Here is a 23468-nt window from a genome sequence, read left to right as displayed (position 1 = left end):
TTTTAAAATCTATAAAGGCAAGGAAATTGCCTTGCTTATTTTTGTACTTCTAAGAGTATACACTCGAAACATAATACTCAGTAAATGCTGAATAAACTAGATTTGAGGAAATTCATGTAAAACCTATACTTGGAGACACAACATTCTGCTATTTACTAAAAGCATCACCTTCAGCAAAACATAGCTTCTTAGGATGTCAGGATCATCACCTGTAACATATGTATGGCAGCTACCCACTTGGTCCCCACATGTGCCACAGTAAGTTAAAGTTTGTGAAGACACTAGGGGATAGAAATCCCGGTGTAATATATCCAGTGCCAACAGCTCCTTACACTATTGATTTTTAGTAAAAACTTGTATATGATTCCACTAGAAAATTTTTCATCTATACATCCATTTAAAACTTCTAAGTCAAATAAATGTTTGTCATCTGGAATGTGAAGTTGATAATTATTAATTATTAATAAAAAGTGATATTTTATTGTACAAAAAGCAGAGATTTGGAAGTTATAAGATTAGGCTTATATTTTTACTCCATCATTTACTAGCCAAATCAGTTAACCTCCCATATAAGCTATATATAGGACATGCTAAGCATAATAAGATGCCCCTGAGTGCTTTAGGAAAGATTAAATATGTTGTATAACAAAGTGCTCTACCAAACTAAAAGGCATTCCAAAATTTGGCATTATTAACTTTTACATGCTGCAGCAGCAGCAGCAAGTTATCACTAATCATAATAGCCTTCACTAATACAGTGGCCACAGGCTTCCCTGGTAGCTCAGCTGGTAAAGAATCCTCCTGCAATGCAGGAGACCCAGGTTTGATTCCTGGGTTGAGAAGATACGCTGGAGAACGGATAGGCTACCCACTCCAGTATTCTTGGGCTTCCCTGGTGGTTCAGAAGATAATCTGCCTACAACACGGGAGACCTGGGTATGATCCCTGGGTTGGGGACATGCCCTGGAGAAGGGCATGACAACCTACTCTAGTATTCTTGCCTGGAGAATCCCCATGGACAGAGGAGCCTGGAGAACTATAGTTCATGGGGTCACAAAGTGTTAGACATGACTGATCAACTAAGCACAATATAGTGGCTACTATGTGCAAGGCACCAGGATGTTTTCTGTATATTTTTGTTAACCTTTAAAACAACTATAAAAGATGAATAGTATTGTTCTCACTTGAGATAGGAGAAAAATAAGACTCAAGATACTTTAGAAACTTATCCAAGTATACCTAAGGTAGTAGTGGCAGAATTTGAACCAAGGACCATGGATGCTAAATCCTAATGTTTTTCCACCACATCAGACTTTCAAAACAGAGTTCAGGCATTTCTCCCATCGAATGTCAGTATTACAGAAATCAGACATAAAAAGCTAATCTTTTTTCCCTGTTTCAATAAATAGCAATATTAGTATTTGTCACCTAGGAGCCTGGTAGGCTGCAGTCCATGGGGTCTCTAAGAGTCGGACACGACTGAACGGCTTCACTTTCACTTTTCACTTTCATGCATTGGAGAAGGAAATGGCAACCCACTCCAGTGTTCTTGCCTGGAGAATCCCAGAGATGAGGGAGCCTGGTGGGCTGCTGTCTATGGGGTCGCACAATGTCGGACATGACTGAAGCGACTTAGCAGCAGCAGCAGCCCCAACATGATAAGTTTTATAAAATACATTAAAAATCTAAGTGATAAACTATCATATTGGGATATATTTAAACTGCTGAAAACATTGTTTGGTGACCATCAAGTGGTTAACATGTTAGCAGATGGCAGATTTAGATGTAACCGCATGGCCTCCCAGCATCAGCCACACTCAAGCTCATCACTGATGCTGATATGGAATGTTTTCTGCAGAGGCTGTACCTGATCCTGACACCCCAACAACTATATCTAGTCTCTACTCAAACATTACTTTTAGTAAAAATCATGCACTGAATTTAGATAAACATTTTTGCTATATAAACATTAGCTGAAAAATATATTTGAGGACAGTGTATAAAAACCCATAATGTCTGGTGGGCTTCCTTCATGGCTCAGAGGTAAAAAAATCCACTTGCCAGTGCAGGGGACATGGGCTATGTTCCTGATCCTGGAAAATCCCACGTGCTGGAAGCAACTAAGCCCATGCACCACAACTACTGAGCCACAGCTACTGAGCCCACATGCCTAGAGTCCATGCTCCACAACAAAAGAAGCCACCACAATAAGAAGTCCACACACCACAATGAAGAGTAGCCCCTGCTTACTGCCACTAGAGAAAGCCTAGGCACAGCAACAAAGACCCAGTACAGCCATAAATAAATAAATAAATCTTTTTTAAAAAATCCACATGGTCTGGGAATACCACCCACACATTAACCATTAACCATACATTAGCCATTAACTGTATGTTATCCTGGGAGATGTTTTATAAAGAGCACCTTATATATCAGACATCAGTACAAAAAGTTGGTGCATTATTATCATTAAATAATGCACCGAAAGAAAACTGAAAGAACTTGTTTCTGTTCAAAGTCAAGGACAGGTGGAAAATGTTTACACTGACATTTTGGCGAAAATGAAGAAAGTATGTAATTGTAAAACACACATATGCTGTAGAGTCCTTTATTATTCAAGTCATGGTTCTTATAAGCAATCCAAAGTTAATAGATAAAAATATAGAGAACTAAACAATATTCATTTTATCATATACATTTCATGATTTTTAAACTGCTATAAAGTATGTATTGGATTCTTTGCTTACTTGAGGGAAAAAGTGAATGTCTGCCCCAGAAAGAGGAACAACCCAGTAAAATTTCCTTTTCAAATAAAATATTCAGTTGGACACATGGTATCTAAGCATACTGTAAATACTTCCTAAACCTCACAATTAAAGACTTACTTGAATCTCTGCCTTTATCCTGAATAACAGAGATCAATGGTTCAAAAGATAAAGACTTCAATGCTTCATTGTCTTCTTTACATAAACTAAATTTTGTTTAAATTATCCTTTCTTTTCCTATATGCAGGAAAAAAAGAAAAATTGTCTTCTTAACAAACAGAAAAGGTATTTTAGCCAATAGAGAACAAGTCAGAGGCTATCATTTAATCCTCTGTGTTGCAGGATGAGTTAATCCTCTGTGTTTCAGGATGAGACCATTAGAAAACTTTTTTTTTTCTTTTTGAAATGTAGACAAACTAAACCTGGGGGCAGAATCAGAACTTTAAAATGATTACAAAAGGGGAAAACAGAGTCATGTCTAGGATTTGGGGACAGGAGGAACCAAAGTGTGTGACAATTCTGAGGCAGATGGGAAGCTGTAATTAAGAAAGGCATTCCCCCCAGGTAGTGAAGCCACTTACTCGGTCAGCCTCATTTCAGGGTAGGAACTGGCAAAGTTATCTAAGTCAAACCTAAAATAGTGAAATTAAAAGCATCCTTTCGAAACTGTAAACTAACAAACGTGATAATTATTAATTCAGTTAGACCAAACGTAAGATTCTTTAATCTGTTAGGGGAAGTGTCAAAATTAGAAAAATCTGTGTCATTTAATTTGCCGTATTTCATAAATGAAGCCATGCTGAAGATGCTCCTTGCCTCTGACCTTAAGCACTATTTTTACTTTGCTGCATAATAGCAGCAATCTTCCAAACTTCCTTCTGTTCATACCAGCCAATACTAGCCAATATACTTTATAATTCCATTTTTTAATAGAGTGAGCAAGGCTTTAGCTCTTGGTTGCTTAATGAACATTTGCACACTGATCATAGAAAAAATAAAATACAGGTTGCAATTTCTCTTGAATATTCAGGAACATAGTATCTATCGCCCATCCTTACGAGAATTAATTATTTAATGTGGCCAAATTATCTGTGCTATGAAATTTTAAAAAACATCTATTTTAAAATATTCATTAAAATTATCTACAGAACTGGTAATGCTGCTTACAAACTTTCCATTCTAGAATTCAGTATAGCTGAAATTCATCAAAGGTCAGTACTGTCAGCCCCTGTATCTGTGGGATGCCCGTGGACAGGGAAAGTGAGGTATTATGCCATTTTATATAAAGGACTTGAGCATCTGTGGATTTTGGTATTCCTGAGGGTTCCTAGATCCCAAGGAAACTAAGGGACAACTAGAATACCTTGATGCCACCCATTTCATTCCTCTTCAACATTGTACCTTCCTTAATTCTTACTTCCTAAAGATTTTTATAGATAGTGCAAAGGGAGCCCAGGTCTTTAAAATCACTGAAATTAGTAAATAAATTATATGAAATGACTGTTTACCTATAAAACTGCCTAAAAGCTAGGCCAGTATTAATTACAGGTAATCAGGATGGTTTTTCCTGTTATGATTTATTCATAAAATCCAGTTACACATCTTTAACTTTTTTCATATATAACTTTTGTCACTAGGAAATTATTAATAGATTTTTACAAAATATTTCAGAAACTAGTTCCAATTGGTATATGAATAATATTTAGAGATGATCTGTAAATAAAAATGCACAATCAATTTAAAATGTGCATTAGTGACTTAAATAAATCATACTTATGAGAATCTAATGATGAGTGTTTAAGGTATAAGATATGAGAGAATGGTGTTAGGAAATAGAAGAAATGGGGTGATAATATGACAGGAAAAAGCACCTTTTAGGAAGTCCTTAAAAACAATACAGTGCAGAAAAGAGCCCAATTCTGTCCCATTAGTACTATTTGCAGATAGTTATATGAAGGCAGGGAAGAACCAAAGAACCCTTAGACTCACTTATTCTCCACAGCAAAGAGTCTTCAAGTATTTTTAAAGACACATACTTTTCTTTATTATTAAAATAATATGTAATTATTTTAGAAAATTTGGAAATTACAGAATAGCATCAATGAGAAAATATAAATTGTCTATAATCCCAGATGCTAGAAGCAAATAGGGCTTGCAGTTTGGCATACTTTCTTTCAGTCTTTCTTCTATGTAAACGTACAGGAATTTTAACTTACTTTGCACCACACGGTGAGTACAATTTGGCGTTCAGCTTTTTCGCTTAACACACCAGATATTTCTTATTTTAAATGCCCTTTAAAAATACCATGTTTAACAGGTACATAATAACTCCATCGTATGGTTGTATCCTAATTTTTTAAAAGTCCTGCCATTGGAGGAATTTTGGTTGTTTCTAACTTTAAGTTTGCATATTTAATGATGAATCATAATTTTGAATATTTACTTGTAGTTTTATCTACACCTCTGTTTTCCTTCTGTGGGAGAGATTTCTAAAATCAGTTGTGTAGGTCAGAGGAGTTTTTAGGCTTTTAAAGATATTGATATATATCACCAAATTGATATATATTAAAGGCTATTGATATATATAACCAAACTTTTAAAGGCTATTGATATATATTACATTACCAAATTATTTTCTCAAAAGGTTATACATATTTTTATTAAATTTTATAGTTTATGAAGGTGATTCTTTTTTCTACTTCTGGCTTTATGTTTCAAGAATATGGTAACATTAGCAAAGTACAAACTGACGAAGCATTTAAATTGCTCTGTAATTTACTAGTCCAACATTCAGTTTAAATGTTATAAACTGAAAGCATACAAGAGGACATTTCAAATGCATTTACACTTCTATTAAGCTGTCCTTACTTAACATAGCTGTGATTTTTCTTCACAAAATGCTACCATAATGCCACTTGACACAGAACTGTAGCTACAGAGGGAAAAAATTAAACAATGATGTCTTAGAATGCAAGATATTGATTCACATAGACCTAATGAGATATGTAACCTTGGAAAACTACTTAGTCTCATTTGATTCTGTTTTGTCAACACTGAAATGGGGAAAATATCCTACTTTTCTGGGTTGTTATAAAATGTACTATATATATATATGATAAGGAAATGGCAACCCACTCCAGCATTCTTGCCTGGTATAGCCCATGGACAGAGGAACCTAGCAGAGTCCATGGGATCACAAGAGTCAGACATGACTTAATGACTAAACCATCACACATACACACACACACACACACACAAAATCATCAGTTATTGACAGTGAAAAGTCTTGCTCATCACCATTCTATAGTGAAGCTTACCAAACCTCATCTAAACATATACTTATCAGCTTTTACTGTTTATTCTTAAAATAGATGTATAGGGATTTTAAATATGTAAAGAATGCTTCCAACATAAAAACAGGTGGCAAAAAAAAAAAAAAAACAGGAGGAAACAGACTATGCAGAGTTAGAAATATTTCAACAAAATAAAATTACTATAGTGCAGCATAAAACAGGAACAGAATACCATAAAATAGGAACAGTGACAGAATACAGTCCCTAAAAATTAAGAAAATAATAAAAAAGACAAAATCAAAGAAACCACCAGAGACGAAAAGAAATGGAAAGTAACAGAAGAAAAAAAGTCAAAGAACTAATCCAGAATAGCCAGCATTGTTTTTCAATAGATATCACTGAAATAAAGAGGAAAGAAAATCACAGTAGTATTACAATAAGAAAAAAATGCCAAACTGAAAATTCAGATTGAAAAGGCATATGCATGTATGCATAGTTGCTTCAGTCATGTCCAACTCTTTGGGACTCTATGGACTACAGCTCACTAAGGCTCCTCTGTCCATTGGATTCTCCACACAAGAATACTGGAGTGGGTTGCCATTTCCACCTCCAGGGATCTTCCTGACACAGGGGTTGAACCCATGTCTTTTTTACCACTAGAGCCACCTGGGAAGCCCTTGAAAAGGCATACAGATGTCCAATAAAGAGATAAAAAACTTCTTAAGAATAAAAGTAACTACCACTAGAGTAGTAGGCCTCTGACTTCAGAAAGACTACTAGAAAGTAGAGGTTTCAGAACACTGAGAGGAAGCAGCTTATGATCATCCAAACCATCAGTCAAGCAGAAGGATAGAGTAAGACACGTCTAGCTTATGAGGAGATAAAAGACTTTCCCAGGCACCATTTCTTAGAAAATCACTGGAAGCAGAAATTAGATGCAGGTACCACATCCTTAGACCACTGCCTTCCTCGGTGATCAGTGCAAAGAAACAGAGGAAAACAACAGAATGGGAAAGACTAGAGATCTCTTCAAGAAAGTCAGAGATACCAAGGGAACACTTCATGCAAAGATGGGCATAATAAAGGACAGAAACAGTATGGACATAACAGAAGCAGAAGTTATTAAGAAATGGTGGCAAGAATACACAGAACTATACAAAAAAGATCTCCACAACCCAGATGATCACAATAGTGTGTGATCACTCACCTAGAGCCAGACATCCTGGAATGCGAAGTCAAGTGGGCCTTAGAAAACATCACTGCGAACAAAGCTAGCGGAGGTGATGGAATTCCAGGTGAGCTATTTCAAATACTAAAAGATGATGCTGTGAAAGTGCTGCACTCAATATGCTAGCGAATTTGGAAAACTCAGCAGTGGCCACAGGACTAGAAAAGGTCAGTTTTCATTCCAATCCCAAAGAAAGGCAATGCCAAAGAATGTTCAAACTACCATACAATTGCACTCATCTCATACTCTAGCAAAGTAATGCTCAAAATTCTCCAAGCCAAGCATCAACAGTACATGAACCATGAACTTCTAGATGTTCAAGTTGGTTTTAGAAAAGCAGAGGAACTAGAGGTCAAATTGCCCACATGCACTATATCATCGAAAAAGCAAGAGAGTTCCAGAAAAACATCTACTTCTGCTTTGTTGACTATGCCAAAGCCTTAACAAACTGTGGAAAATTCTGAAAGAGATGGGAAGACCAGACCACTGGATCTGCCTCTTGAGAAATTTATACGCAGGTCAAGAAGTAACAGTTAGAACTGGACATGGAACCATGGACTGGTTCCAAATCAGGAAAGAAGTATGTCAAGGCTGTATATTGTCACCCTGTTTATTAAATTTATATGCAGAGTACATCATGCGAAATGCCAGGCTGGGTGAAGCAAAAAGTGGAATCAAGTTTGCTGGGAGCAATATCAGTAACCTCAGATACTCAGATGACACCACCCTTATGGCAAAATATGAAGAACTAAAGAGCCTCTTGATGAAAGTCAGAGGGTGAAAAACTGGATTTAAAACTCAACATTCAAAAAAAACTAAGATCATTGCATCCAGTCCCAACACTTAATGGCAAATAGATGGGGAAACAATGGAAACAGTGACAGTCTTTATTTCTTGGGCTCAAAAAATCACTGCAGTTGGTGACTACAGCCATGAAATTAAAAGATGCTTACTCCTTGGAATAAAAACCCAGACCAACCTGACAGCATATTCAAAAGCAGAGACATTACTTTGCCAACAAAGGTCCATCTAGTCAAAGCTATGGTTTTTCCAGTAGTCATGTGTGGATGTGAGAATTAGACTATAAAAAAAGCTGAGCACCAAAGAATTGATGCTTTTGAACTGCGGTGTTGGAGAAGACTCTTGAGAGTCCCTTGGACTGCAAGGAGATCAAACCAGTCAGTCCTAAAGAAATCAGTCCTGGGTTTTCATTGGAAGGACTGATGCTGAAGCTCTAATACTTTGGCCACCTGATGCAAAGAAATGACTCACTGGAAAAGCCCCTGATGCTGGGAAAGATTGAAGGTGGGAAGAGAAGGGGATGACAGCGGTGAGATGGTTGGATGGTATCACTGACTCAATGGACATGAGTTTGAGCAAGCTCTGGGAATTGATGATGGACAGGGAAGCCTGGCGTGCTGTAGTCCTTGAAGTTGCAAAGAGTCAGCCACAACCTAGCAACTGAACTGACTGACCACATCCTAATACAAGAAAGCAGGAAATATCCCAGAATAACAGTTGTACCAGGAGTAGAAACAGTGGCCACAATTGATCAACAGGAATATCTCCAGGCCAAAATCAGAAAAACTTCAATGTGGCCAATAGAGCATTTTATGAGTTTCATCTGAATCTTTCCCCTTCTTTATTGTTAACTTTTCTCTCTCTTGCATCAAGTTTAAGAGGAGTTTATTTCATTACTATTTCAGAAGAACACTCCCTAGTTTCTTTTAGATTCTTTGGTTTTTCTTGCATCCTAAGGTGAGGACTAAATGCTTTAATCTAGCTTCTATTTGTCTTTAAAAATGAAGCCATTCAAGACCAAACTTTTCTGAGAAGAACAAAAAAATTATTGTAAATATTATTAATAGCCATTTAATAGATCTTCTATAGAACATTTGGGAATGAATAGCAACAGATGTCTACAAATTAAGCAAATGAAAAAGCAAAGAGGTTAATGTTTAGAAACATATGTGAAAAATATCATATGTCTTGGTTTAGAAGTAAATGATATTCATTTATTATTACTAATGTAAAGACAATTTAATTAACAATTGTAATATAACAGTAATTTTTTTTAAAGGGATGATATTTTGTATGGCTGGGTATGAAATCTTAGAAAAATTAATTCTCAATCAACAAAACAAGAAGTCAACAGAGAGTATCAACTGTTTATAATCAAGAAATAACTACTTAAACCTCAGAAAAAGAAAAAAAAAAAGAACAGCTGAAAATCATTGTCTCCGGAGCAGCCTGGAAAAAATGTTAAATGCTATTTTTAATAAAAATGCTACTTTTACATTTTAAGCTCATATGCTGTTTAAACTATATTAAGATAATACTTTTATAAATGGTGATTAACTTATTTAGTTAACCTAATAGAATGCACCTAAATTTTTGTTTCTTTAGAAGATAGAGTGGAAGAGGACAGAGAAAAATGGTGAGAGATGTCAAAGAAGGAAAGAACAGTATCAGGAAATGAGTAACTACATAGAGTGGCTATAAAATATTGTAGAAAGAAGCTTTATTAAAATGTTTCTCATTAAATGTAGAGGTAATCAAAGTAATTTAACCTGATTGTTAATTACTGTCTCTGGAACATGTTAATTGTTGTACTATATTTGTAAATAAATATCAGTAAAATATGGCTTAATTACTTCCACTGTATTTCTTCATTCACTCCCCCATCAATACCCTAATTCAGCCTACTTCTCTTGTGCATAGATGTCCACAACTCCCCCCAAGCCAGACATCCTGCCTCTAGTCCCCGCTCCGGCTCATTCCACAGAAGATCCTATCTTCATAACAGGACTTCCAGCCCAAGAATCTACAGCAGTGCACTGTAAGCACCCTGCCTGGCTTTGAAGGCCCTTTGACTTCTCCTCACATACAGAAAATTCCCAGGACATATACTCTGTGCCAGTCGCTAATGCCTCCTTCCTGCACTGCCATTCTCCCTCATGTTAACTGCAAAACCACTGACTGCCCTTGTGGTTTATACTACTTGGTCACCCCACTCCCCCAGACAAAAATTTCTATTTCTCTACAAATCCGTTACCCAGTTTTCATCTGTTACAATCCAGCTCAAACCATAGTGTGCCTCTAAAACACCTTCTCTCAAAATTCCACAGTGCACAGATTTAACCCTTTTCTAATGACTCTTACATCATCTTCACCTCATAATTAACATCTAGTTAAGTATGTTTCTATTTTCTATTTCTGTATTATATTTTTGCTGCCTATTCTGTTTTCCTATAATTACAAACTTCCATAGCAGGAAACACACTGAACTCCTCTATATTCTAGAATAATTAAAATCATAAACAAAGCCCAGTAACATTTTTGGATTGTTTAAAAATGTGTATTTTATAGCACTCAGTGCATTTTTATATACATCCTTCACACTCTAGATATGTTGAATGGTTGATTAACCCACTTTAAGTATAGTAAATAAACATACTGTAATTTTACAGCTGTGAGATTCCTTGACTAAGCCTTTATGTTATTTAACCATCGCCTTTCATCCTTCTGAGGTGAATCTGTGCTTTAGTTGTTTTGTCACATATTTCAATTTTTTAAGTTATAAAAAAATAAGTCAGAATTTTAAAATTTTATAAAATATTGATTCAGGTACATGGTGATCAAAAATAATCTGTTACCAGAATTCATCACTAAATTCTCTTCATAATAGATATCTTACTTCATTCCCAATTTAAATCAAATGGAAAGTGGAGTGTGGCATAATAGACCTCTGAAAAATTTACTTTGAAATTCATGTTATCTGAGTGTTAATATTTTAGGGCTAAACATCCAGTAAGTTTAGGATTAAAGAAGATACGGTAAGATTTTAAAAAATGTGAGAAAAGCTTTGGTTCTCCTATGTGCAAAGTCTTACTTCTAGTAGGACTATGTGTCCCACCTAAAACTGTATTATTCCAATTTTAATGGATGTTTTGATTGTCCCCTTCCATCTCCATATGGCAAACGGTACATAAATGAGTGCAGCTGCAAAGAAAAAAATTCTATCAAATTTCCTATACAAAATTTTCAAAATAACTATCATTAAGAAAACCCACTTGGAAAGTCCCTAATCTCCAGGCAACAGGTTAGCATAAGCCACACTGTATTGCTGAGAAAAGGCAATGTCCTAATGTAAAAAGAACTGTTTTTGTCTCAGTTCCTGGATATTTGCAGAGTTATATTAAAGAAAAAGAGAAACCAATCTGGGCATGTTAGCACGAATAGACAGCCAATAAACAGCAACAGAATGGAGAGATTTCTACCTCTTTTTTCAGACAATTAAAAACAATTAACATTTCTCTCAACAACAAGCCAGCTTCAAATGTTGTATATAAATTTCACAAGTGGTATTCCTGCCAGTAGTATACCTGACTACCAAGTCTTCATAGAAAACTGTTTTTTGTCTCACTTGCTCCGCAAGTTATTTTAACAATTGTCTTTGGTAACTTAAGGAGAGAATTTGGCACAGAGAATTTGTTAAAATGTACATGAAAGCTGCCTGCCAAGGTAATGGTACAGAACAGGTGCTGTCCAAGTCAGAAGGTGGACGAAAAAGAAGGAAACCAACAGATGGAATAAGCACAAGAAATGACCATGAAACAAGGCAGCCAGCGCCTCATACTGTTCCCACCACCTGGCCCGGCCAGGGCCAACCCTCCACCAATTGTCCAGCTCACAGTTGTTTACACATCCCACTGGCTGGCCTGGCCACATCGTCTGCCTCTCTTTCTTTTTAAAAAAATTTCTTTCTCTTACTAAACGAAAGCCTATTTTATGAACTGTTGATTCACTTTCCTACTCTAAATATATAAAGGAGTTAGTGGTGCTTCTGATATGTTTGAGCTCTTGTCACAGTAAAGAAAACAATCATTTTTGTCTTATCTATTAAACTTTGCTGTTAAAAGGTTCTCTTGAAGGATTTAGGATTGGGTACTTTCTTACTTTAAAGGAAGTAATCAAGTTTTCATTTTACAATTAGAAATCATACTTGCTGTTAAAGACAGAGGGTCGTATTTTTGCTAAAACCCTTTAGCAGGATTATAAGGACAATTAGAATCTCTCTGTGGTTCAGCTTTGATCTCACATTAGTATCATTTCACTTGGACCAGCTTTAGCCTAGAGGCGGGGCTGCTAAACTGAGATCAGATACTAAGAGTCAGTTTAGATCAAGTGACCTTAATATGGGAAGCAAGTTCCTACAGTCACTGTTCCAAAGTGAAGTCCTTAGCACTCAGTGTGACTGTGTGTTATGGAACCCTAAATACTCAATTAGTAGGGAGGAAACAAATTTTTTTCCTCTCCCCATCTTAGATTAATTGGCTTGGTCCTGTAAATTCGGCTGATGAAAGACAGATGAATGAGAGAAAAACAAATTCATTTTCATGTGCAAGGGCATACACAAGGGAGCACTCAGTAATGAATACCTCAAAGGAATGGTTGGAATTTGCGGTCTGAAGGGCTTCCCTTGTGGCTCAGCTGGTAAAGAATCCACCTGCAATGTGGGAGACCTGGGTTCAGTCCCTGGGTTGGGAAGATCCCCTGGAGAAGGGAATGGCTACCCAGTCCAGTATTCTGGCCTGGAGAATTCCATGGACTATACAGTCCATGGGATCACAGAGTCAGACACAACTGAGCGACTTTCACTTCACTTCACTTCACTTTATACCTAATTCACTAGAGGAAGGGAATGGGGAGGAAAGGCAATTACAGAAAAACAAATGACACACTGAAATGATAAAAAAAGATATTAGACAAATCTATGGGGAATATGCCAGTTTTGTAACAAAATTTGTTTGGGTGTGGTGAGAAGATTACAGTTGCTCTGCAGAAGATTTAGTGACTTTTGAGATCTTTGAGGAGACTCTGCTTTTAGGCAAATAAGGAATCTCAGAACATAAATGCAGTCACCTCAAAATCATTGTAATGCCCAATTCCAAAGTATTGACATATACACACTACTGTGTGAAAATAGAAAACTAATAAGAACCTGCCGTATAGCACCGGGAACTCACTACTCTATATTGGCCTATATGGGAAAAGAATCTTAAAAAAAAAAAAAAAAAAACAAAACAGTGGATATATGATTCACTTTGGAGTACATCTGAAACTACTATAACAGAATTGTAAATCAAGTATACTCCAATAAAAATTATTAAAAAAAAATAAAGACTAGGGACAAAAAAGCCATTTTTATGTCAAACAAGACTATTTGGGGGGTGGTATTTCCTGATCCTTCTCAATACTCTCCAGTTCTTCTGCTCTCTTTTATACCTCTTTTCTACTTTCATTAGACTTTCTTTAATTTGGCTATTCTTAACCTGTATTCTGAGTAACAGCAAGCCAGAGAAATGTCCATTTTCCCAAAACATTAGGCAGCATTTCTTTGAGAATTACATCTTCACTTTGCAAAATGTTAACATTACCCTATGGATGGTGGACAGATTCCATGTGCAAAATGGCATTCTCGTTCATATTTTATTTCTTAAATATGAGATACAGTTAGATTTTATATGTTTAAAACTTATTTTCATTTGAAAAAATTTTTAAATGTCTTACCAAAATTACTGAGTTTATTGAAACTTCCAGTTTATGTCTATCCTTCAGTTCAGTTCAATTCAGTCGCTCAGTTGTGTCCGACTCTTTGCTACCCCATGAATTGCAGCACGCCAGGCCTCCCTGTTCATCACCAACTCCTGGAGTTCACTCAGATTCATGTCCATCGAGTCAGTGATGCCATCCAGTCATCTCATCCTCTGTCATCCCCTTCTCCTCCTGCCCCCAATCCCTCCCAGCATCAAAGTCTTTTCCAATGAGTTAACTCTTTGCATGAGGTAGCCAAAGTACTGGAGTTTCAGCTTTAGCATCATTCCTTCCAAAGAAATCCCAGGGCTGATCTCCTTCAGAATGGACTGGTTGGATCTCCTTGCAGTCCAAGGGACTCTTAGGCTACTAAAAAAAAAAAAAATTGAGAGCTGATATCCTACTCTGTGCAGCCTTGAGTGAGTGTCTTAGTCCTTCCAGAACTTTTTTAGCTATACCAAAAAAACTCACAAATGATTTCAAGGACAATCTGGCAGCAAGGTGACCAGTGTAGCAGTGTTAGTTGCTCAGTCATATCTGACTTTTTGCAACCCCATAGACTGTAGGCCACAATGCTTCTTTGTCCATGAAATTCTCCAGGCAAGAATGTTAGAGTGGACAATAGGACAGCATATTTTAAAGGAATATCCCCAGAAAAGCTGGTCAAAGCAAAGTCTATAGAATTCAGGACTTTACAGTGGTAAGAAATATAGAATTTACTATTATAACTGAACTCATTGATTTATGATTAATTTAATGATAGTTACCATTTCATCTCTTTCTCAATACAAAAGAAAGTTTTATAATGCATTTTGACTATATAATTTTCTGGAGTTAAATAAAACTTGGAAATATTGATTTCTTTTTTTGTTAAAAATCATTTTTTTTCCTTTAATCTTAGTTTTCTCCAAAACTTTTTCATGTTTTCAAAGAGAATTTATGAGGACATATAATTTTTATTTACAAGTTAATACATTATTTTTTAATTATAAGTCATATTGCTTTTGATGGAGTCCCCTTACTATAAATCTAAAAATCAAGAGGAGATGCAGAGATCAATTTTGCCATTTGAGACAACTGATCAAAGAAAAGGGGTTTTAAGTAGTCAGTCTTTGTGGGGACCCTCTGCTGGGTCAACCTACCCATTCCCCAGAGTTTTACATTTGATCCTGTCATCACACACTGTAAACACTGAGAGCCTACTATGTAAAAAGTACTGCAATAGATCCTGGGAAAACAAGGTGCATCAGTCTAAGTCCTTGCTCACAAAGACTTTATATTCTAGGAAGCATATTCTATTTATGTAGGTATACAGGAAGAAGAATGGCTCACCTTCCTGGTTGTTAGATATAGGAAGCTGGCCTTGTGAGAATCTGGTCAGCCTGATTTGAAGATAATGTTCAGTATCAGATGAAGTCTTTCCAATTTAACTGCTACCATTCAGAATTATGTCTGCATTCCTTGATGTGGTTCAGAAGGACATTCTTGATGTACCCCTTCCTGAATTCTTTAGACATACCTTAAACACTATCTTAAACACTACACATCAGATATAACTATTTTGTAACCAAAATTAATATCTTCCACACATCTGCCACATTTGTCCTTAAAAATTTATCTCTAGCCCGACTTAGAGGTCCACTTTATTCCTCACTTTGTACCCCATGCTTACCTATACTATTTTCACAACATCACACGATGCTGTACTTGCCTATTTTCTTGACTGATTGCCACTGATCTGTAAGTCTCTGAGAAAAAGATACTTATTCTTCACCATTATGTCCTCAGTGTAAGTACCTCACACTTAGTAGGTGCTCAATAAATATTTGTTGCATGAATGAGTGAATTGCTTTAACTTCTGTTTTACAAGAGAAACAGAATAGTGCTAAATGATCCATTCCATTAACTTTCAAGTAGAAAGCTACAAGCGTGCATGCATACATGCTCAGTCATATCTGACTCTTTGCAACCCCATGGACTGTAGCTCACCAGGCTCCTTGGTCATGGGCTTTTTCCAGGCAAGACTACTGAAATAAGTTGCTATTTCCTCCTCCAGAGGTAGAAAGCTAAATAATCCCAAATGATCCATGATGTATAACTAAATATACTGATTAAAATCTCTTAAAGGATAATAATATATTTACTTTTCTTTAATATCCACAATGAAAATAACAACTGCTAGCAATTTCTAATTAGTTTCTGTTTTTTCAAATCCATATTAACTTAGGATTCAAAAATCAGTGTGATACATTTATATAAACTAAACATATAATTGTACAGCATAGTGTTCAGCTGTACATAGTGTACAGCATGGCTCAGAGTAAGTCCTCACTAATGTCAGCATGACAGCAGTAGTACCAATGGACCAGTTTATGGTGAGGGCAATAAAGAATGTGTATCAACAATGTTATATATAAGTCATTTGAAAGACATGTATCCAAGATAATATTATAAAGAAAGAGGGATAAAAATTTGGACATCTATTTCAAGATATAGGAAAAGCATAATCATGTGTCTTTTTTCCAAGTAATTGTTATTGGCATTATTCTTACATTGAGCATGATAATAATAAATTATTGCATTAGGAAAGAGAATGTGAATTATAGTCACATAATTTTACGATACTCCATAGGGAATAGAATAATTCCAACGTCCAAAAATGCAAGTAAACAATATTGACATTGAAATGCTTTTTGACAAAAACAGCCGTTACAGAGAAAAAGAGATAAAAAAAGGTTTTTATACTCTCAAGTCCTAAAACCATTTTACAAATATTTATAAAATGTCACCAATAGAGGGTTTACCTGAGGTCAAGTGAAAGAGGCCCTAAACCATCAAGAGCTATTTGCAGTGTCCAGCTGGGAGATCTAAAACAGAGAGCAACAAAGACAGTTTATGACAAAGCTGACACACAGTATTCTGGAAGAGTGAAATCAATTGTGACATTTTTCATTTATTTGTAAATGCCTCTTTGGCAGTACACTCCCTCAAAACGACTGTTGCTTCTTACAGAAGAGGGGAGGTGATGGTAAAATACAGGAATCTTGACAGTTGCTTTAATGAGATTCTGCATTAGGGCTATTCTAACACTTTTCCCAACAAGGAGCCTGCCCTTCATTTTCAATATCATAACTCAGTAATTTGTAAAATGTTATCTCTGTGAAAACTAAACCAGTCAGTCCTTAATAGCCATTGCTCAGTTTATTTTCCTCTTATCTTTCAATTAGAAGAAAACATTCTAAAGCAAGTATGTAAATAAATGTCAGCCATACAGACCAATATGTCTTTTATTAAAAGAGTACTATTTTATCAAAAACAGTAATATGGTGTATGATTGAAAAACTCAAGACACACTTTCCAGTAACTCAATATTTGTTTGAAAATATCACAGAGTACCATATAAGATATATCTTTAAAGACTTTACTTTGTATGTTTTAACAAGTTCCTCTGGAAAAGGAAATTATTGCCAAGGCAGTTTCACTACTCTTAAAAATTTGAGCACCTCCAAATTAAGCAGTCTAAAGATTCCACTTCATGTATTCATTCAATTTTCCTTTGATTATATATTGAGTGTTTGGTGCAAAGTAACTGTCCTCAACCCATTTCTTTAAAAAATGTAAATTATACTGTGCAAGGAAAATACAGTCTAACCCAGGGTAGCCCAGCATCTATCACCTATTAGTCAACCAGTAGATATTTACTGAACTGATAAGCTGCACAAAATCAAATCTTTGTGCATAGCAAAAACATTTTGGCATTTCACTGCATTATGGGTTCAAATTCTAGATCACAGAGAAATGAACTAAATAAGAAACCTCAGAGAAGTAACAAACTTTCTGGGTTCCAATTTGCTTTTCTATGAAGTAGAGTTGGTACTATTTACTGCATGCGATTTCTATAATGATTAAATAAATGTTGGGGCAGGAATAAAGCACCTAGCACAAGTTCTTGGCTCATAATATGTTAATAAACAATATTTATTACAATTACAAGGTTTTACTTTGACCAGAACAAATAACATCTTTCTCAAATATAACAACAAAAGTAGCACCAATAAATAAGTGGAAGGAGGAAACCCTGGCTGTAAGAATTCTAAGATAAAACCTTTAGTTCTGTCTTTTCCCTCTGTGAAACTCAGCTCTCTCATCACAAAAATGGAACTAATGTTCCTACCTTTACATAAAACACCATCTCAGCTTGCCTATGAAGGCTGTCTGGGTATTTAAGTACCCAAACATCATGCATTCTCAGAAAATGTTCACTGACCATGGCAGTGAACATCATCTCAGGTAGGCAGATTAACTAACTGTGGTCTAAGATTTGTGTTGGTAACCTTACTCTGATGGTCGCTGGTAACTTCAGGTACTGCTCAGTAGAGATGGAAAACTGCTCGAGCAGCTAAACGTATGCAGACTCATGAAGGTTTATTGTTTCCTTATTCTATCCTCAATTACCTAGTGCAGTGGTTCTCAAACTTAGCTATACATTAAAATTACCAGGAACATTTTTGTAAAATGTTAATATCTATGTGCAACCCAACGCAAGTAAATCAACATATTTTTTTAAAGGCTTTCCAGGTAATTCCAATGTGCAGCTAGAGTTTATAAGCACCAGCCTAAATGCTGATGCTCTATTTCTCCCACAGATACTACTGGCTTCCTACCCACTGCTTTCTCTTTTTCAGAGCCCTGATTCATCTTAGGTGTCTATATTTTCTTTCCCAAACAGCTCTGAGGAGGTTGATTATGCCCCGGTTCAAGACATCTCTGATTAGACTCAGCCAATCATAGCGAACCCATGTCCTTTGCCAGGAACTGATTTAAGGGTATATAGGTTACCCATCTCTAGTCAACAAGATGGGAGGAAAGGTATTTTGGGACTTCAAGCAAAGTTCTCCACCCTCCTAACAAATTTTTTTTCCTGCTGTTCCATATGGATATGATTCCTAGAACCACTTTAGTCATCTTGAAAGCATGAAGAAAGTTAATATTAGGACATAGCTAACATCTTGAGAATGGCAGAGGAGAAGGGTAGAAACAGATTCTGCGACAATGTCATTCAGCTGCTGAATTAATTTGTCCAACTTCTGGAATTATTATGTAAAATAAATTCAAATAGCATCAAAGTACTTTTATTTTTACACAGCATCCCAAAAAATATTAAATAGGAAAAAAATCTATATCCCAAGCTTAAGTTTAGCTCAAAGATGTCTTTGTTTATACTTTTAAATCCTTTATGAACTAAACCAACTGATGAAAAATATCCATTTTTCTTAAAAACTAAATAGTGTCAGTTTTATTGAAGTGGCTTTATAGCACTTATTTTTACTAAGAAACATTGTGTTGTAATATACATAAGAAATTTAATATGGATCCTGTCAAATATTTTTCAGCATTACTAGCTTGTTCTAATCTTTATATACACACAATGTACAATATTAAATATATTTTCCACATCATATATATAAATATACACAGGTATTTGCTTTTTTAAATTGTTTCCAATGATCTGGTGCTTAAAGAATATGAGTATTTTTAATATCTAATCACAATAACCCCCCATCATTTCCTAATAATTGTGCTTCTCCTTGTAATAGATTCTATGCATAACTTGCATTTCTTTCAAGTAGTAGATCTTACTATCAAAGGTCCATATTTTATAATTTTATCCTTGTACCAGAGCAGTTATTTCCTAACTTCAGAGAATACTGGGAATACTTTGGAAAGACACTTTACTATCAACCACACAGTTGCAATGAGATTAAAAGGAATTTGTTTCAAGATCTACAATGGAGATTTAAAGTGGCACAGGCTGTATTGTATCACCATGCTCCAGTCTGCCACTTTAAAACCTGATTTCTTCCAAACTCTCTAAGTTCTTTTTGGTTGCTTTCTCTCTCTCCATCCCATCTGCAATTTCTATAATATTTAGCGAAAATAAAAGAAAATCACCGGAACTTTTGTGGAAAGGGGGGAAAATATTAGACTACCCTCAGCAGGTGGTATTTGGTAGATAAAGAAGACAGTATCATGTATTAGGAGTCTTAGATTTTGGGAGCCAGCAGAGATGATCACACAGGGAAAATAGGAAGTGGAGCTGCTGGGGGGCTCCATGATAATGTGATCTCTTCCTACACAACCCACCAAATCTGTAATGTACAAACTGTCATGGCAAGTTTAACATGATGGATTTATTGTGAAAGCCAATAGGGGATATAATTTTGGTGCAGGACCAAGTGAATGTAAAAGGCTGAAACAAAGTGGGTTCCACGAAGCAGAAAAAGAGTGCTGGAAAAAAGGCAGAAACTCTGAGAACATTCCCTTCCCCAGAAGAGATTTGAGTGTAAAACAGTTACTCAAGCCAATTTTCCCTCAGTAGCTTGGAAAACCTCAATGTATATTTTATCTCCCTCACTATTCTATGAGCTCCTGAGATCAATGCTGCCTTTCACTCTTTGAATCATAACAGAAATCAATAAATGAATTTGATTCCAGTGGGTGAGCTCCTCCAAAAAAGTCTCTGTCCCTCAGTTCAGTTCAGTTCAGTCCCTCAGCAGTGTCCAACTCTTTGCGAACCCATGAATCGCAGCACGCCAGGCCTCCCTGTCCATCACCAACTCCCGGAGTTCACTCAGACTCACTTCCATTGAGTCAGTGATGCCATCCAGCCATCTTATCCTCTGTCATCCCCTTCTCCTCCTGCCCCCAATCCCTCCCAGCATCAGTCTTTTCCAAATGAGTCTTTGTCCCTGCTAACTCCCCAATTTAAGCAAGCTCTGTATGCAAATTTCCTTTTCTACCCAAAATATTTTTCTATTATTTTTATTTTTATTTAATCTTGGCTGTGCTAGGTCTCTGTTTTGCACAGACTTTCTCTAGTTGTGGCAAACAAAAGCCACTTTTTGTTAAGGTGCTCAGGATTCTACTTGCGGTGGCTTCTCTCATTGCAGAACATAGGCTTTAGGTATGCAGCTCCCATGCTCTAGAGGGCAGGCTCAGTGGTTGTGGAATATGAGCTTAGTTGCTCCACAGCATGTGGGATCTTCTCAGATCACATATAGAATCTGTGTCCCCAGCATTGGCAGGTCAATTCTTTACCACTGAGCTACCAGGGAAGTCCCTACCAAAAATATGAACAAGACCAATGTCTCAATAATGCTAAGAATTTGGCAGAGCTGAAAATCTCATGGATGACTTTAGTTCAAGGTCAAATTTGTATCTCCACATCACTTACTGCTTTGTAGAAGATACAGGATAGCTTCCACCCCTCAAGCCCTGGTCTTAACACAGTTCCTTGACAACTGCTACTAGATAATAAGAGTAAGAAATATTCCCAAAAGTGTAGAATATTTTTCTGAATGTCATCTGGGAGCTCCAAGATCCATTTCTGGTATCTTTTGCTCTCTGCAAAAGATGGGAGCTTCTAAAGTTATAGCAATATAACTGCATGGTTTAAAGTATCATAGGTGCTTGTGTCTATCTTCAGTCCTCCTCCTCCAAAGATAAGTACCTGACATCATCTCTGCAGGGACTTTCACAAAGTAAAGGCTTAATAAATGCCTGGTGCACTGAACTAAATTATAAATGAAGCACCTATTGTTTGTTGTTTTTATTTATACCATAACTATCCTTAGATAATGAATTCATTTATCTTTTGAAGCACTAAAATACAACCACTGGTATCAGATATACAACCATTAGGATTGGATATTTTATTTCAGAAGTATAAAAATCAACATTGGTCTTAAAAAGTTCTACAGATTTTTAGGAGGAATTTAATATTTTGAAGTTTATTTCTGACAGCAAGTCTTTATTTCTTGTAACTTCCACTTCATTCATAGAAATATATGAGCTGTCTTAATAACCATTGGTATTTCAATTGTAAATATTAAGGAAGGTGTATTGCAATGCAGACAGGTAATCCTAAAGCCCAGCAGAGCAATAATGATTAACACAGTCTAGAGGGAGTGTAAATTTTAATACTGTCACCCATAAAATCCATGTTTCAAAGGTTACAAAACAGAATCAAGTTTACCAAAAAGCAAATAAGTCATTTTGTTTAGTGGTCTCTTATTTTATCTCTGACTTTTTAAATAATCAGCATCATCTCCCCAGAGCAGGTAAACTATCCTCACCTGCAAATGCACTATAGGAAGTTCTAAAATCCTTACAGAGAATACTCTCACTGGATTCTTCTCCTAGCACTAACAGTATTTATTTGAATTTACTTTAAAAAAGAGAAAGGAGACTTTAGGGAGGTGGCTTTTACATGGATTTTATTTGCTGATGATAATGATGATTGACTGCACCTCTTTATAAGAAGATGCTTAGAGATTAATCCCACTATCACTCTTGCAGCTATCAGAGTACTTTTTGACAGCTGATCTCAATTTTGGACTCTAAGAGTACACTAAAATAATCCAAAAAATATACCAAAAGTCATGGAAATGACTAAAAAGGCTAGAACTCAATGAGCAAAAGTGAGAGAGAATGTGATGAAAATTGGGGAAGAATGTTAAGAAACATACCATGTACCCAAAAAAAGCTAAATAAACTCAAATATCAATAAATAGATCTCTAATGACACTAATGGAAATTAATAATTTCATGATAGCCTGTTTGTTTTAAAGCTTTTTAATACCCATAGTCTTGTCTTTTTTTCAAGTCTCATGAACAATAAGTCAACGTGCTTAATTTCAATTACTTCAACAAATTTGTCATTTCACAAAATAAGGTGATCATTCAAGAGATGAATCAGTTGTACTATTCAATATTTTAATAGTCACATTTTCTATGTTTGTGATAATTTGTAATTTATATAAGGCTATTTCTATAAATCTAAGCATGCTATAAGTGTTTATAATCTAAAGGAAAGTAAAAGATTAACACATGAAACAGTAGTCATATTTAACCCATACTTTTGATGCTCTTCAGAAAACCTAGTGAGGAGAGGTAATCTTCTCTGAAGAGAAAGTATGAAATATCAAGTTGGAATAAGGTCTCATGGGTGTACTTAAATCTATCTGCTTTAGAGATTAGCAAATGTTTTTTCCTGTAAAGGTCCAGATCATAAATATTCTTGGCTTTGCTGAATATATGGTCTCTGTTGTGACTATTCAGTTTTATGCTGCAAGGTGAAGTAAAAAGAAAGTGAAAGTGAAGTCGCTCAGTCATGTCCAACTCTTTGGGACCCCATGGGACTGTAGCCTACCAGGTTCCTCCATCCAAGGGATTTTCCAGGCAAGAATACTGGAGTGGGTTGCCATTTCCTTCTCCAGGAGATCTTCCCAACCCAGGGATTGAACCCGGGTCTCCTGCACTGTAGGCAGATGCCTTACTATCTGAGCCACCAGGGAAGAGCCTGGTGGCCTGGTGAAGTCATAGTATGTAAACAAATTTGCATGGTTGCATATGTTCCAATAAAACTTTTTTTTTGAAAACAGCTGGAGTTGAGAACCAGAGTTGGCTTGGGGGGCATAACTTGACAATTCCCAGTCAAGTTCATCATTGAGAAGTTATGCATCCCATTTTCAATATGAAATAGAAGGCATGAAAAGGATGGAGGCCAAGTAGAATGTTTTTGTA

General features: G+C 36.0%; 1 protein-coding gene across 1 annotated transcript in view; it reads right to left on the bottom strand.

The window, feature by feature from the left end:
- NAALADL2 (N-acetylated alpha-linked acidic dipeptidase like 2) overlaps positions 1 to 23468 on the bottom strand; it is a 1592461-nt gene that overhangs the window by 1490227 nt on the left and 78766 nt on the right. Inside the window, exon 2 of the mRNA XM_040249092.1 lies at positions 16688 to 16750. The gene's annotated coding sequence lies outside the window, so the exon portion shown is untranslated. The remainder of the gene's footprint in view (positions 1 to 16687; positions 16751 to 23468) is intronic.

The sequence above is a fragment of the Oryx dammah genome, unplaced genomic scaffold (assembly GCF_014754425.2).
Source record: "Oryx dammah isolate SB20612 unplaced genomic scaffold, SCBI_Odam_1.1 HiC_scaffold_2, whole genome shotgun sequence".
NCBI classification, from domain to species: domain Eukaryota; kingdom Metazoa; phylum Chordata; class Mammalia; order Artiodactyla; family Bovidae; genus Oryx; species Oryx dammah.
Note: the sequence above shows the minus strand (reverse complement) of the source record. Positions and strands in the feature narration are given on the sequence as shown.